Source organism: Cinclus cinclus, chromosome 3 (assembly GCF_963662255.1).
Source record: "Cinclus cinclus chromosome 3, bCinCin1.1, whole genome shotgun sequence".
In the NCBI taxonomy this organism is placed as follows: domain Eukaryota; kingdom Metazoa; phylum Chordata; class Aves; order Passeriformes; family Cinclidae; genus Cinclus; species Cinclus cinclus.
This window is the reverse complement of record NC_085048.1, coordinates 11,780,818-11,797,004: the sequence shown is the minus strand read 5'-3', so window position 1 is coordinate 11,797,004 and position 16,187 is coordinate 11,780,818.

Below are 16,187 nucleotides of genomic sequence, written 5' to 3'. Positions count from 1 at the left end.
TACCCATAGATCCATGTATAGATCTTGAATGGACTTTCTAAGAGTATTTGTTAGTAAGCAAGTTGTTTTATTGACTAAAATGCCATATATGTCTGAGCAATTTAAAAAGTAGAGATAGCCATCTCTGAAAGTAAGTCTGATGTATATTAAGGACCCTTTATACTTAATTTCTAATATTAGATGTAAGATACAAATATCACCCCCTCAACTGATGACCTGACAGTATCAATTTCCTCCACATGTACTTGCTTTCCTTAAGGCTGAATAAGAGTAGTATTTTCCCTTCCCTTTTTAAAAGAATGGACAAATTTCTGAGCGAACTTAAATAAAAACAATTTCTGAGCTACTTGATTTTATTTTAACTGGGCAAGCTAAGCATTCATGTGGGAGCCTTAGCAAAATGATAATAATAATAAAAAAAATCCCATATGTTACTCTTAATGACAGAGGTTTTTCTCTGCCTTTCCATACTTCATTCCCATGCCAAGTAAAAACCAAATCTATATAAATGCACAAACACTATTACAAAATCAAGAAGTTTGACATATACAGAAATGATAAATCCTATTGTAGAAGCAGTCAAATGACTCAACGACCATTGATAAAAAGAAGGCATTAGAGGCAGCACATCTTTGCCATAAACCAACAAGATTTTCCCTGCTGGGTGACCTACCTCAACTAACTGTCAAAAAGAATCAGTCTCAAGGGAATGTTTTGCTTATAGATTTATAAATGTTGACAATAATCCTAAATGGATGTTAGGGGAATTGACAAATCTCAGCATTTTTCTTGATGTATGTGTGCCTGGGGGAGCTTTGGAGGCCCCAGTATTCATTAAAAAGAAGCAAACCATTGACAGCTGACAAGGAAAGACAGGTAGCATAACTAGAAAAGTAGAAGCTATTTGTTGAGATAAAATTCAGAAGCATAACCTAATAATCTAGTATTTTCTTCCAGTGTTTTTTCTAGGCTCTCTCAAAGTGTACAGACCATACAGCCCAGTGTGCTCAGTGAAACAATAAATCTGCTTACTCTATAAATAGCTTTATTGTCAAAGTTTGAACACTCGGGAAAATAATGTGGGCCAGATTAAAGCTGGAATTAGCATTTTAGTAAGGATCTGGGGGGCAGCTGAGAGATGTATTTTTTATTTTTCTGTGTATGCATATAGGGGTTTTTTTCCCCTAGAGGTCACAGCACATGTTAAAACATCATCCTCTGAAAGAAAATAGTTCTGAGCTTTTCTCTGTCTTCTTATCTTGACACAGGTGATAGAAAGGGAAAGACAACAACTCAGGAAACTCAGAAGTTTGATTATAACTTTGTGTTTGATTGTGAGCTAAATTGTTGCTGGGACCAGTGATAGGGAAACTTGCAGAATTTATCCAAGAGTATAAAGAAGAGCTTTAATTAATTTTCCTTGATAGTATACTAATTACAACTTGATAGTATACTAATTACAACTATGTTTTCTACCTAGCAACTGTCCATTTAAATCATAGCAAATTTATTTGCTATGACAAAATTATTTGTCATTTAAATTCATAGCAAATGAAAACTAGAAAAATATGACAATCTGAGATATTATTTATGGATTTCTTCTGATAGTAAATGAACAAAAATACTAAACTATAGAATGGCAGTTACTCTTGTCTTATAGAGAAATAATACTTTCTAATGGTTTTAAAAAACATCTTCAGAGATTGATTGCTAGCACTCTATAATCCAGATTACGGTGAGTGTATTTGTTAAGTGTGTGTTTGAAAAGAGTGATATACTCACACAGTTATTTCCCTAGGATGGAAATGTCAGTACATGTCTTGTCTCCTATTTCCTACTGCTCAGGGCACTTAAAAGCAAATTTTGCAGTATTTCATTTAATCCAGTTTCAAACAAAGGTAGCAACAGGTCCTCCACCACCCCTGGGGCCCTCAAAAACACATTTATTTCCTCTCTTCCACATTACCCCTTGCCTCAAAGAAAGTGATTAAGTAGCAGCAGAAGTCATAACATTACTATAGACTATGTCCCGTTATAGGAAGCAACATGGTTAGAGGCTAAGTATACTTCTAATCTTAGAAGGCAAAATAAAAGTCAACAACAGAGCTATTTAGAGAGGAAGGAAATTGAGAAAAACAAATTTGTTGATTCTGGCCAACACCATATAGAAAATCTATGGAAATTTGTGAAATAACTCAGACCTCTGAATTTGTTCTTTGACACTATCTCCTTGTGCTGCTCCATTCTCTTTAGTTGTTTTACTCCACCCTACATTGTAGTTCTGACAAATATTAATAGAGTTTCCATGTCCACTTCCCTTCACCAGGGTTAATACTCTACCCAGGCCGACCAGAGGTCTTGCAGTTGATATTCAGTGGGACTTTCACAGTTAATGTTCAGCAGAAGGAAATTACATGTTGTGTTTCTTTTTATTCTCTTTTTTTTATTCCTGAGAGTTTCTCCCCTATCACAATCATTTCTGTGATGTTTTCTTGTTTTAATCTGTTAACTATGTGCCAATAACTAAAAACAGTATTTGGGCAAAAGCCCTGCTAAATCTTGACCTTTTTTTGGTGTGTCAATAATGAGTTTTTGACTGGAGCCCCAGATGTCTTTTTAGGATGCACTGTAAACTTATGTTTAATTTCCTGTCTACTACCAGCCTTAGTCCATCAGTATTGCCTTTGCTTTCAGACTTATATATATATATATATATATAATGGAATATTTGTATTTGGATTGTTTACCCCAAGAAGTGATAGCTTCCATTTTACAGGCTGACACTCAACATAGTGCAACACATACTTATAACTTTAAACTTTTTTCTGTGTTATTTTTCTGGTTTCAGCAATGCCTTTTTTCCCTTCATCAAGAGTGCACGTATATTCATTGAAAAGAAACAGTCATATGAGTAAAGTCCCAAATTCCTAGTTGGTGGGTGAAGTGCTTTACTTCTGTCACCACTGATCCATCCATCCCCATATCATGTTGTCAGAGACAGAGTTCAGAGGCACCAAGGTACAACCTGGCTCAGCTGCCCATTCAGTTAAAAGGAACCTAATGAGTTCTCAAATAGATGAATTTTTATACAACTCCTGACCTTAAGAGGAAAATGAGCTTTTTAAGGAAAAAAAAAACTACATAGTGGAAAGGTTTAGTGTGTGTGTGTGTATATAGGAAAAAAATTTATTATGAGGCTTTATGCTTCACCTATTGTGTTAAATTGATAAACTCTCACTGACTCGTATATTTTTGTTACTGCATCTGGAATTCCCCATTCATGAGAACTTTGTCTCTTCTACAAGATGATACCAATCTCATCCTTCAAAATCAGACCTCTGACTTAAGATATTACTTCATAACTTGTAGAGGGCAAGAAACATCCTCAGTTGAAAACTGATGAACTACTTGAGGTATCTGCTGGTTCTCACTGATTGTAGCAGGCTTGAACATTTCCCTTCTCCATCAGGAGCCTAACTTAAACCAGCTACAACAGTGTGAGATGTCTTCCACCAAACTGAGTGTTTGCTATTGTTCCTAAGCAGAACATTTTTTCATTTCACCAAACACTTTTAGCTTTGATGCTGTCCTGATTTGCCTCTGATAGCTAACAGTCACTAGGCTACAGCCCCTGGAGGCCAATGTGAACAACTTCCTTGCTCCCACAAAATTAATTTCAGATGTTGTGTAGCTAAATGACATAAGAAATCATCTTCATTATGGGTGTAATTCATTATGAACGGGTTAACACAAGGATCTCTGTGTCCTATCAAGTCTCACATGGGCCAGTAGGACAGGACTTCACCCGGAGTGAAGGGATGTCTGAATAGCTGTACCAGAACCAGACAGCATCTGTGTATGAAGCAGCGAATCTGCAGCAGGCCCCCAGCCCCAGGTATTTTGGATCTTAGAGGAAGCCCTTTGCCTCTGCTTTCACTGCCAGGAAAGTTTGGATACCTAAGTGTTTGAGTCCCATATTCCAAATTTTAAAAAGATAATCAATGACAAACTTTTTTTTCTGTAGCTTTTTTTTTTTTTTTTTTTTGAGGATCGTACACATTACAATCATTTGTAGTTCCATGTTCCAACTTTTAATTCCTATCTCTCATTTCCTGCTCATGATGTCTTGGCAACTGTTTCTGCTCAAGGAGCAATATTTTCCTCCCTCTCCGGCTCGCTCTGAAGTCTCTACAAGCCCAGGAAATGAGCAGGCACTGCTTCCCCCCATGGGCTGCCCCTCGGGGCAAGGCACCCCGGGCCAAGGGTGAGGAATGAATCCCAGCAGATTTCCTGGTGATTGCCAGAGGTGAGTGATGGAAACGAGGGAACACTAGAAACGATTGCAGGAAACAGATATCATTATCTTTGTACGTTTCTCACAACAACAACAGTTACCTGGGGCACACCAGACATTTTACTTCATGTAGCAGCTAATTATCAGAGACCAGCGGTACAAATACTGACAGCAGCTGCAGCTTGTGCAGAGATCAGCCCTGGCTTGTGTTCTTTCCACCCACTATCTCTCCCAGACCTGGTTTGTAATTCAGGTTATATCACTTCAAAGAATTTGACCTTCGTCTCTGTCATCCAGCTGCAACACACCAAAGCAAAAGCAATGGGTTTACATTGAAGTGGAAGAAAAATCAGTTCAGAGATTTGAATGCTCAAAGGAAATAGTTTTTGCTTCTTAGAAGATCATTCCCTACCTACTGCTAAAAGGTGCTGTCTGGAAGCACAGATGATCCATTTCTTCTACATACATAAAGGAATGGTTTAGATGATGCACAAGATATGATTTTTACATGTTCAGCAGAATTATTCTCAGGTGAACATATTACGTATCTATTGCTGCTGCAAAATAAAAATAGAAGTGTTAGGGTTTACTATTTAACTAATTCAAACACTGCACTACCAGAAACAGATTCCACAATTCCGGGACTCACATGGTGAACAACTATGAGGAAAATTTGTAGTAACACAACAGGCAGAAACAATGGAAGCATCGAAAAAACACCTCGTGGGAGAGGAAGGAGGACGAATGATGAAGATCATTATCTGCGGCATCTTTAATACAGGATTTTATTTAAATAATTTTTATTTTTTACTGTTACTTTTCTCATTATATAGTACAGTACATAAATGAGACAACTACGTAAGGCTTCCCAATATCTCTGCTGAAATCTGCCAATACCCTCCTGAATGCTGTGACAGAAGAGTGGAACTTTGCTCAGTGTGCACCTCGTTCACGCAGAAACAGGATTATTGATGTGCATCTAACACAGGCTCCCGAACTGCTGCCTGTGGGCTGGGGGTGCTCCACATCATCACCTCTGACCTGTAGACACACATCCCCTGCTCGCTGTTTAAACTGAATGCTAAAGGTGCACCATCATTTTTGCTGATGGCTGGCATTCGTTTAGAATTCTAACGATTTGGGAATAACTATTTGAGACCTGTCACTGATCAGCTGTGAGCAAGATGCTTCACCTCTGTGTGCCTTTGTTTCCCTTCCAGCACCATCTGCTTTACTTAATTAAAGCGAAAGCTCTTCTCTGTAAAGACCTTCCCTTCACAGGCATTTCAAATGCTTTTCACAGTGCACCCACCTCCGAATTCATTCAGGACACAGAGCTGCCAAGCTAACATTGATTACTGCTATTAGCAATCTCTGTTTTAACTTGCCAGCTATGACAGCAGCGTTACTATCATAGGAAACTAGAATCCTAAGAAGCAAAAAACCAACCAAAATTTAACATGAGAAAGGACTCTGTGTTCTGTTTGGAGTATTGCCCTTTCAATCAAATATGAAAAGAATTCTTACATCCAAATGTGTATGCTAAACTATCATGATCTTCTGCAGATTGTTGTGGAGTGTAGCAACCTCTGGAAGTGTAGGATATTTCAAAGCACTTTGCTTCTCAAAGCATCACTTTTCATACAGTCATTTGCATGCAGTTATGCAGCCTTGTTTTTAATGGATTTTTCAAAATGCTAATTTTTGCCTACTCTGCTATAATCGACTTAGGGTTTGGGTGGGATCTTACACAAGGGATGCAAGGGATGTGCAAGGGATAATATCTGGAAGAAATCAAAGGCAAAGGATGTTGCCTAGTTTTAGTTGCAGAAATAAAGCTGTTTCAACGCAAACCTAATTACAGTTTTGTGGTGCTTTGTCGACCCCGCTGATAAGTTTCCGTGGTAAACAGCTCTTTATTGTTCTTTCACATTCAGTCACCATGGAAACTAGCATTTTAGGGTTTGATCCTGAGAGATGCCAAGCACCTGCTTCTGTGAGAGTATCTATGGGAGAGGAGTATTCGAGACTTATAAGATCAGTCCTTTCAATGACAATAGATTTACTACAGGAAAGAAAAAAAAAATATATGTGGGGGGGAAGATTTTGATGTACCTTTTTGGAAGGAATTGTTAAAAAAAATCATTGAGAGTGCCCAGTCTATCATACCTTGCAACGAAAAACAGTATCTGACACTGCTGCTAATGGGTGTAGTGCAACACAAAAGAAAACAACATAAAACTCACCTCATTCAAAAAAAAAAATAAAAAGCTAAGCAAAACAAACAAAATCAAAAAACAACAACAAAAACGACCAAAAAGAAAAAAAAAAAAAACTAGGCCTGACGAACCTAAGGATCTAGCTCCAAAGGACATGCAAGTCAGAAACAGAGCCTCAGAATGTCACCAACGAAATGTCGGGAAGATGAATTCCCTTTCATTCATTGCCAAATCCTTCATTGCCTTCTTGTTCTAGAAAAAAAAAAAAAAAAGAAAAATATTGCTTGGGAGGTCAAACTCAGGTGATAAACAGCTGAGCAAATTTTCTACTTTAGTTTCTGAAAAATCCCTGAGGGCTCTCCTTTGTCTTTTCTGCTTATGCTGACCTCAAGCTGTTGGTCAGAGCCTGGAGGAATCATTCAATTTAGCAAAGGGTAGCGCTCTTTTTCCTGTACAGCTCCATTTCCTCTGAATTTATCTTGATGTCTCAGTAGGAAGATAGAAGGTTTGTGTCAGCAGTTAGCAGATAGTTTGAATGTAAGCAGGTGTGAACATGCCAATTGCTTCCTTATCTGATGCTGCCGGAGCTGGCGGAGCTAAGCGGGGATGGTTTTGGTGCCCTCTGGTCCTGGCCAGCTGTGCTCTGTCCTCATCTGCCGGGCTGCTCTGCCACCCACCCAGGCCAATTCTGCTGCCATGCGCTAACCAGGGGAATGCCATCAGCTTCAGGGCGATGTTTTTGTTTTCTCTGCTTCAAAATATTGGCCAGGGGTTATTCTGTGCAAATGCAGACCCCCATCTGAGAGCCACAGTCACCTTGGTCTTCATTAGCATGGTAGGAGCAGGCAGCACTTCTTCAGTGACATCTTAAAGGGAGTGAGTCACCTTTTAGGTGTTTTGATTTCTTGTTAAATTAATAAAGAAAAGGAAAAAAAAAAGTATGTTAGGTCTCTATTTGCAAGTCACCTCAATCAGTGGCCCAGCTAATTAGAATTGGGAAGTTATTGTATTCATGCATGTACAACATTGCAAATTTAGGGATTTTGTTTTCAATTAGCTCTCAGACAAAAAAAAAAAAGTTAATAAGATCATGCTGCATACACGAAGTAGTTTCTCACAAGCTTATTTCTTCTTCATCTCTGCAAATACGCAAATATGCATAAAAGAAGAAATCAGTTCTTCACATGACAATTTGGGGACACGCCTTAACAGCAACCTTACTATCTTGGCATTGCTATTTGTGGTAAGGTTATGGTGATGTTCAAGCTTTTATGGCGTGGTCTCTAAAATGTTTTTCTCAGAACATTATTGTTTTTTTTTACCTTTCTTGCTTCCATAGCCCAGGTGTAAAAACAACTGAAAGGAGAATAAAGATTAAGCAATGGCAGAATTGAAATGAAGCAATACGGGTTACAGACAAACCATGGGACATGGTTTAGTGTTTGATGTGGCTGATAGGTTAACAGTTGGACTTGATTTTAGAGGTTTTTGCCAACACAAATGATTCTATGATTCCCTCTGATCTGAGTCTACCAGTGATGAATATTAGAAAGTGTGTCACCATAAAAAATTAGTACTTTGAGATAAGGAAGTTACACAGCTGCCTATTAGATTACATGGCTGGAGAATTTTATGAAGGAAAAGTATCTCCACACTTACAGCTAAGGTACAGGTAGCTCTTGGTCCTATAATGGAAACTATGTCTAAAAAACTAGCAAAGAATATGTTTTGGAATATTTGTAGTCATCCACGGTTACCATTAGGGGACTGAGTTAAGATTCTTTAATATATATGGGAAGACTGTCTTCATAACCTTTAGATCAGGAAAATTTCACAAGAAATTAGCTGGCAGAAAGTCCAATGATGTGGAGAAGATTCCTTCTGCTGCCATCTACTTCACAGTAAGGTAATATGTGTCACTCTTTAAACAGTGTTTGTAAAGTACGTCCCTGAAAAAAATGAAATCCAGTGTTAAAAATGATGATGGAATTAGGTGCCCTTTAGGGCAGGAAGGACAGGTTGGCAGCAAAAGACACATGCTATTTTACTATGCTATGTCACTAACTTGCAGGTGAGCTGCTGAGGGTGAAGTACTTCCCTCTTCATTAAATCTGTTAAGACTGAAGACTGTTAATTCGTGTCAATTCAATGACTGGAAAAACTACGTATACAGTGTACAAACAGCAAAATTGAGCATCAGAGTGCTACTGTTAAATACAAAATAAGATGTGACTTAAAATAACTTTTGGCTCATCTTCCAGTAGAGAAATTCTTCTTTGTGGAGCAGGATCATTTACATTACTAAGCCTGATGCTGTAATGTATCTCTGCTAGAGAGTGTGGCACCACATACATTAATCTGGCTACAGCACTGTTGTAGGAAAAGATGAGTGGGGATTCATCCATCCACACACAAAACAGTCACCCCAGGGTGTCTCTCTCTACCAAAAAGGATTGACCCTTCCAGGGTCCAATCCATCTTATCCTTAAGCAGAATTCTAAAATAAGTTCAGGAATGCCCAGACTTGCCCATTTGATTCAAACAGGAGCCTGTAATATGTAGAAATTTATGCACTAAATTTAGGGTGAATAGTATTTACCCTGAATGTGTAGTCGAGACTCTCTAGAGTTTATAACTAAAATTTTCCTTCTATTTTGAATTTGTATAATATCTAGTAGACCTTACCTCTGACCCAGGACTGGTGCTTTAGCTCACTTGAAATCTAATGCTGTTACTTGTCCAGTAGCTTCAGGTGGACTTTTGCCTCAGTGCAAAGCTACACTGAGACAATTTGTTTAACAGCTATAGTCAGTGAGTATTACCACTTCACATTCCCTGCTAAAGCCTTTTCCAGCCACAACCTCTCTTGCTTTGTTCTGCCATGAATGTTATTGCTCTGCAAACACTCTCTGTAGAAGATTGCAGCAGCAATCAGTGTATTTACTTCTCAGACTATTACTGTGTCCAGGCCGCAGTAATAACAGTGTGGACACAGTATTTAAACAGTATCTAAATAATATCACTCCTAAAAAGAGACTCAGGATTATACCCAATGGATACAAAGAAAAGTAGTTGTAATGCAGTGAATGCCAAATCATTTAAAGGTACCAAGTCCAAAGGTTCATTGTTGTAAGAGCTGCCCAAGTTCTTGTGACTTATTTCATGCTGTCGACTTACGCTTTTTTTTTCACATTCATTTTCCCCTTGAAGCTGCCTGTATTCTTAGACAAGGTAGAATTATCATGTCAGCAGTACATATGTGAGCTTGTGTGTTCACATTTCTTTTTCTCCTGCTTTCTCTCTAAACACATGTTTATGCCAAGCTGTACATCAGTTCTATGTGTCTGGGGGCTGTGTGGGGAGAGGCCAATTTGCTGGTTGTAACAAGTAAATGGCCAGTATTTCCACGAACCCAATAGCTAGCAGAGCTATATTCTGAATCGTTGGACAGCTATGTTCAAACCGTAGCAGTAGATTTAGTTCTAAGAAGTACCTCATCTTTACTCTGCAAATTAAACACCAGCTGGATGTGTGAGATACTGAGTGACGTCTCCCTCTCCAAGAATATGACCCAGCACTTGGAGAGTAAAAGAAAGATAAAAAAGAAAGGAGACAGAGCTGTCCTGCTGTTCTGTAACACAGGGAGAACCTCACGCAGCAGGTTGCAATCTGAACTGTCCCATTTCATTATGCCACCGAGGCAGACTCCTGCAGTGCATTAAGGTTTTAAAATCATTTAGGAAATATGAAGATACATTGTTATTAAATCATTTCATTACACTTCAGAAACAATTTTCTGATGTCCATTTTTTAACATAATAAAGATTGTCTTTCACCAGTGGGGACTGGCAAGTGTATATAGACTGAGTTTCTGTAATAATATGATTAGTATGGAAATGGACTGTAAACAATACTTAGGATGATCTTTTATTCAGCCACATCAAGGAATCACAAAAAAGCTTGCTCAGACTGACTTCCATGGTGTCGTGAAAACACGCTAAATTTATCCATAGAGGATGTTTTCAGGATCAGCCTTGTTATACCCAACAAGGATTTATTAATAATATACTCTCTGTTAATTTGGTTAATTTTTGTTGAAATAAAGTGAAAACCTGGAAGATACATTTACATGTAGAAAACCAATGGTTATCAGATAAATATTATCTGAATAGTGTCACACTGCCTTTATTTCGTAGAAGAATGTATATATGTATGGCAAATTAAGTGTGAATCATATCTGTGTTCATACAGCACTGCAAAAACAAACAAAATTATTCAGAACTCAAAAAAATCTACCTATGGAAACTTCTTTTTTTGATTTCAAGAAGTGAAAACTGAAAAAAAAAAAGTCCCTTATTTTGCCTTTAAAGTTGTGATTACCTACTTTATATTTTTTTTTAAAAATACTCCAGTAATAGTCCAGATGAAAAATTAAGTTTTTGTAACTTTTATGTACATTTATGGCAAAAGGTATACACTGCTGATGCCAATCAGAACTCTCTGCAATGCAAGAATTTTTCTTAAAGTACATAAGGGAACTTTCTTAACACTGATCTTTATTTATCTACAGGGTTTTTTTATGAGTTAGATGCAAACTGAAAATGTCTTTAGGTGTGAAAATAAGTCAGAAGCCTCAACATATACTACTTAAAGACTGATGAAAAATATAAAAGTGTCATTGGAACTTCATTTGTGTTCACACCAAGAAGCTGTTAAGAAAAGTTCCTGGAAAAGGGAAGTCTTGAAGGAGCAGTGCACTTGCATCACCTCGTGTTTTCAAGATACTGTAGCTTAGAAAAGATCTGTATTTAGACCACCTTATGGCTAGATGTTTTTTAAATTTCAAACAGCTGCAACTTTGTCAATATTTTCCTCTATCAAAAGTGGTTTAGAAGCTGGGCCCCTGTAGGGCAGCCACATGTGTGGTGAATTCCTATGAATTGCACACAGTATTTTTTATTCAGGAACAAAGAAACAGAGTTTTCAAGAACTTAAATAATAATAAGAAGCTGAGTAGATCTCCCCATTCCCTTCATTCTCTTCAGTGTACATTAGATATTTCCAACACTATTCTACTGAACTCATTAAAGTTTTTCTTAGCCTGACACATCCTTGAGACAATCTATGATACAACTCACTGCAAATTAAATTTCGTAACTGTTATGAGTGTGACAACGCTGAATGAGCACTGCCAGGAGTCTTTTGAAGGCCAAAGTCTTCATGTTGAAGGTCTGTCCTTCAGGGACAGCTAAGGGTTTTAACTGGCTTTAGCCATTGTCCTAAACTCTTGATATAATAATAATAATAATAATAATAATAATAATAATAATAATTAGTCTTATTTATTTTGTCTTCTTCACATGAATTTAATGAAGGAAAAAGAAAAGCAATTGTGTTGAGAAAGGAGGTTGAAAACTAAAGAAAAAATGAAGTAAACAAAATTTACTAGTGCATCAAGAAATTCTAAGGAAACAGGCTTTTTAAAGTATTTGCTTTATTATATCTACTGAACTTTTTTTAAGGTTTCTTCAGTCAATTACATTAGCTGGGGGTACTAGTATTGAAGGGAAAATGCAAGAAACAGAATACACATAGGTCTTATTTTATCAGTAATGGCATTCCAGTTAGGAACTGTCATTTCCAAACAAATCAAAAAAATGACAGCAGTAATATTATCCCAAAATTTTCAAGGCTACAGCGATATTGCTGTGAAAGTGCCTCACAGAGAAGCTGATTTTTGAAGCTGATATTTTTGCCTCCCATATGGAATGTGTATGGTTTAAATAAGTTAACATCACTGCAGTTGGATTTGCTTGCTTTTTTGTTTGTTTGGGAGGTTTTGTTTATTTGGGTTTTTTTTTTGGTTTTTTTTTTTTTTGGTTTTTTTTTTTTTTTTGGTTTTTTTTTTTGGGAAGATGAGGGTTAGGAATACGTAGAGAAAAATAAAAACAGAAATGTAACTGAAAAGTTCAATGCCAACTCAAAAAAAAGATTTGCCTGTGAATTGAGGGGCAGGGAATTAACACTTTCTTTGATGGGATTGTTTTTGCAGTCTGTAAAGTGTATGGATTTAAATACTGTGGTTTGGAAACTAACACCAGGAAAGAATTTCTTTTGGAGACTAGTGAACTGCTACATAAATCATTTTCATGCAAGCATTTGCTGATTATTTAGGTAGGGACCATCTACAGTAGAAATTCTTCTCAAGATGTTAATTATAAGACCTTTGTGTCTGATAAAGGTCTTTTGTCTCCCAATTCTTTTACCTCTGCAGCAGTCTTTGGTCTTTGTTATACCTTAGCTGTTTACAAGGGAATGAATCTTTGATGTTAACTGCTGTTGATTTCTCTTCTTTGACCACAAAGACTTAAAGCAAGATGAGGTGAATCCAATCTCTTCTGTGATTGAACTGAAGACATTTCCCTTGTCTCTTTTTCCCCATTTCCCCCCCCCCCCCCCTGCATTCCATTGTACTACTGAAGAAAACAATTGCTATATAGTAATCAGTTGTCAACTGTTTTGTGTGAAATAGGTATTAAAATCAATGATACATGTACTTTGTAAACTTTGGCATAAAAGCTGTTGCTGAAAGATGGAAAGATGTAATCATGACAGTAGGGAATATTAAAAATAAAAAAGTTAAAATAGAGAGTAGGTACAGGAAAAAAATTAAAATATTTTTGACAAAAATTATAAACAAGGGGCCTTCTATGCTTATCTCAGAGGTATTTTAATACTTTTTGGTTTGATGTAAATAGGATCTAAACAGTTTATGATAGTTTGTTTAGATTCTGGCAGAGATTTGATCTTATCAAGTCAAATAACATCATACATCAAGCACAGTCATCGTTTCTCATTGAAAAGCTCTGAGTCCTGGAGGTCTGTTACCAATCAATAACAAACCAACTGGCACAGTTCCCTGGAGGAAGCCATTGTCACACCCCTCCTGGCAGCCAAAAGCTGGGGAGGTGAAGGCATCATATGTTTCAACAGCTCAAGTGGTGACACAGAAGATGCACCGTGTGCTCGAGTCCCACACTGTGCTGCTGTACACGAGAGCACTGCAGAAGGAAGTCAGACACATGACACTGTAATAGAGTTTTCTGCTTTGTCTGATTGCATTGCAAACACCACACATATTGAAACACTCTGGCAGCTTCCTAGTGCTCACAGTGAGGAACCTGAACCTTTTGACCTCAAACATCTTATTAAAGCCTTTGCTGGACTGTGTCTCTGCAAGGGAAAAATCCAAGAAACTACTGGACTTTTCTCCTCCTATAATTCATTCAAGTAAGCCCTTGCTGAGTAGAGGACCTTGGCTTTGATGTTAAAGTCTCCTAATTGGAAGGAAGTGAAGTGTTACCCTGTCAGGCTATTAGTCTCTCATCAAATACTTTAGGAGGTATCAGAACACTGAAGTTCTCACACTAGAGCAAGGAGAGCATGGAGTGGCCTGGTTTTTGTTAAAATGTTTAAACTTTGCATCTGTCTAACAATTCCTCCCTCCCCCCCCCCTCCAAATTTAATATAAATGGAGTTGTTCCTTGATATTTCTTTCCTTTTATCTGCACTTTTTCCTCTCAGAGCCTCCTTCTTTTCATTGCCTACAGCATGTTAGTAAGAACTGGTGTAAGCTATAAAGTCTAGGGATTCATATTACAGCCCTGATTCAAACCCAGGCATTTTGTGCCTAGTGGGACTTACCTCTTTGCTGTTTCACTGTGAAACACCTACTTCTGTGGTGGTTTTCCTCACAGGAAAGTCACCTCTCAGAAGGTGGTCCTTACAATAAGCAATGTTAAAATCCAAATATTTCTAAAGAATGGTTTTGTTCTAAAGTTTAAGCACAGGTCCAGGCTTTATTATTTGTTCAATTTATAGTTTTTACTTGCATTCAGTCAACTAGAATTTAAAAATATGTTGCTGCTTTCCTAATTACTGGTGTTTTTCTGCATTACAGATTGGATATCCAAACATGAGGACAGTGTGTTTCTGTATTAGGCAAATCCAGCTAGGCCAAAATGAGAGTTGAATGGAGGGAGTCGAGGTCTTGCAGGGAACTGACTAAACTCCTTCCAGGATCAAGCAAAGTTGAATTATGTGTAATTTCTGTCTGTTTAGTTGAAAATTGCATCCAAAATATCACAGTGAAAGAAATCTGTGAAACAATACAAAATTACTAAGTGGAAGAAAATTACTGAATCACTAATGCACATCCTTTGGAGTTATGAAGATAGTTATTTAGACACGTCTGCTCTATCTCTTGGTTTATAGTATGAGCCTAAAGGAATTTTGTACTACTAGTGTAAATGTTTCTGTTCTACAAAGTATTCCTTATTTTGACTTGCTTAGTAGCAGACTTATGCAAACAAATTACCTGTGGCATTTCATGCATTTCTTCCATAATGCTAAGTTTCCTTTTGTATTGCAAGATGATGTCCATATGAAAGCAAATCTAATGCATCTGTGCCCTTATTATGCATGTCTTTTTCCTGGCTGAATATAGCCCTGTTCCTGTACAATTACAATTGTTTCTTTTTCATGCAAGTATTTGAATGATAGTCAGATCTCCCACTTTAGCTCAGCTTGGTTCTGGCATCATTTTCATCTGTTTTTAGATGGGTCATGAGTTTTGTTTTTTAAAACTGGAAATTTCCCTCCACTGTTTCATTTTAGTGATCTTGTTAACTCCTTCTGTAAGTCATTCCCATCTCTGAATGCTTAGTCTTTTATCATTAAACATTGTAAGGTTTCACACCTTATAATTATTTTCTTGACCACCCCTCCCCCCCCCCTTCTTATTTGGAAAAAAAATCTTTTTTTCTTTGGTAGTTTAAGCAATGAGGTTCAAATAATTTATTTAATTTTAGTTCAGCTGACAACAGGTCTGGATGCAAGAGCTAATGACTTCATTATTTTTGGCACTTTTTGTATTATTCTGAATGAGAATTTAGTTTAATTCAGTTTATTATCATATGTTTTGTTCTCTCTTGACATTATATATTGATATAGTTTGGACTTTTCACAGGATAGGAGCATGAAGACCAAACGTTGCTTTATTCATACAGGTACTTTTCAGACAGATTCGGTTTGTGTTTGAGTAAGCAACAAAGAGCACTTTCAAGTGCCTGTGGTATTTCAAAAGTGGGAGAGCATTTGCCAGGTTCCCAGCTGTACTCAAATACCACTCCTGTCCCTACATAGGCATTAAAACTCTCATGTTTGTATCATTAGCTGATGTCACTACAGTAATATAGATCATCGTGGACAATATTCAATTAGACAGAATTTCAAAGTCATCCACAGAGAACTTTACAAATAGTCTTTCTCATAATAATTCATTCCCTTTTCAGGATAACTCTGTCATGAGCTTTCCCTTTGGCTAATTCCTTCAGCATTTTGTGTGTACCTAATGTACCATCCTTTCCAATTCAGCTCATAAACATCACATTTTTCAACACTGAATGCCTTAGTGAAGTCACCTTAAACTTACACCTTTCATTTTTGTTAAAATGTAGTGTTTTATCAGAAAAAACAAAATAGTTCAGTGATTTGGCTACAGAGAATTGATGTGACATTTTATTTTATTTATACTTTTATATATACTTATTTTTCCTCTTTTAAAATGTATACCTGGACCAAAATTTTAGCTATTGCACTCTATATAAATGCAT